This window comes from Halyomorpha halys, unplaced genomic scaffold (genome assembly GCF_000696795.3).
Source record: "Halyomorpha halys isolate HHAL.00 unplaced genomic scaffold, Hhal_1.1 Scaffold143.1, whole genome shotgun sequence".
Lineage (NCBI taxonomy): Eukaryota > Metazoa > Arthropoda > Insecta > Hemiptera > Pentatomidae > Halyomorpha > Halyomorpha halys.
This window is the reverse complement of record NW_027114557.1, coordinates 1143642-1145407: the sequence shown is the minus strand read 5'-3', so window position 1 is coordinate 1145407 and position 1766 is coordinate 1143642. Positions and strand designations below refer to the sequence as shown.

The 1766-nt window shown below is 38.7% G+C and overlaps 1 protein-coding gene across 1 annotated transcript in view; it reads right to left on the bottom strand.

Moving 5' to 3' along the window:
* The window catches only part of LOC106678441 (15-hydroxyprostaglandin dehydrogenase [NAD(+)]), a 27516-nt gene that overhangs the window by 17336 nt on the left and 8414 nt on the right, over nucleotides 1-1766 (bottom strand). The gene's annotated exons all lie outside the window — the stretch shown is intronic.

Sequence of the window (1766 nt, the reverse complement as noted above, 5' to 3'; positions counted from 1 at the left end):
CAATATAATTTTGTTTTCTTTCGTTGTATAACGGTGACAAAGAAGTTTCACTGTCAAGGCCTCTACTTCACTGTTCAGTTTAAACATAGAACTACGTACTTAACAACTGAGACTGGAATCCCACCATCTTAATGTGTTGTTGACTTCCCTTCTCTAAACTTTATCTTTCCCTTTTAAGACTACTCAAAAATGACGAACCGCCATATCGGTATAAACATGAGTTTCTTGGACAGATCTGGTGACGCCGACTTCATTTATACTGACTGCTCCAGTAACTCCTTAGATGTTGGAGCCTCAAATATGAGCAATGATCGATAGTACATATTCTCTTTGTGGCCGAAATATGTAGCAGCCTTACAGCTAAAATGATTGCAATCTACAAGAACTAGATTAATTAGTGGAGAAGATGCGGAATGAGAAGATTGTTATTAAACAAAAATAAAACAGTGCGGCAAATAAACAAAAAATTATTTATTCGTGCTGACGTTTCGACCTGAATTTAGGTTTTCATCAGTGAGCAGAGGCAGAGTATTCTGTCTAAACTGGTGATAATGATGTCATCATGAGATCTAAGGAATGATCGGGTGAACAAAAGGTCTTTAATAAATTGGGGAGAAAATATGGAAGAAAAATATGGAGTTTAGCCAGAATCTCTGCCTATGCTCCCTGATAAAGACCTGAAATTCAGGTCGAAACGTCAGCACGAATAAATATTTTTTTGTTTATATGCTGACAGCACCCCACTTCCAACCATCTCCACTTTCAAGAGGTTAAATGTTTTTCATCTCAAAACAAAAAAAAAAAGTCATCTGTACTGATTCATTGTCAGTCCTTCTCAGTTTAATAAATATTTTCTCAACAAATCCGCTCCACCATAATATCTATAATCCCTCCAAGCCCGCCAGAACAGAAACGGTATTTCAGTGTTTTTCGCCTGCGTCCTTGAGCACTGCAGAAAGAACTGGCTGATCGGGCAGCAGAGGTGGCGGTTTCTGAAGGAATCCCATTTCGGGAAGTACCAGTCGATGACTTTCGACGTTTTATTTATTTTTTTTCAACGGCCCTCACGTGTTTCTACAATGTCCTTCAACTCCCACATTTCTCATATGCTGCTAACGCGTTCAGGTATCATTTCTCGATGACGTTTAATAGCTCCAAGGAAATAAATTATCTCAACTTGATAAACCAAAGCGGATCTGCATATTCAAGTGTTATTTTTAGAAATTTATATTGGATTATTCTTTCAATCTGCCTTCTCTGAATTATTCCTCCGTCTTGTAAGGACCTACAGCTAGTTCCTGTAGGACTTGCTACAGACGAACCCTTCACGCCCGTAGGCTAGTTCCATAAGGAGTGAAGTTTCCGTCCTGCATGGATTTACGGAAGACTCATTCTGTCAATTCATCTCCTAGTCAGCTACCTTAATCTTCTGAAAACGTAATGTCAAGGCCTTCTGATGTTCAATACCTCTCATCTTCAATATGTGTCCGATTTGATATATTATACATAACCACTTAGACACCTCTAATAAAGGATTCTGCGCACGCTTGTGATAATTAATGATATGTATGAGAGGTACCAGCTGGAGTTTTTTAACTTAAAATAATTTCTTTTGTCGGCATGCCATTTGTACCGCCGGACCTAGGCAAGTAATGTACAAAGACATATAGATAACAGAGGGTAGGTACCCTCTGGGAACCATTAAGTATCTAGGCAGAGCCATTATCGTGCGCCAGTTTAGACATTAGAAAGTACAAAGAAATAGC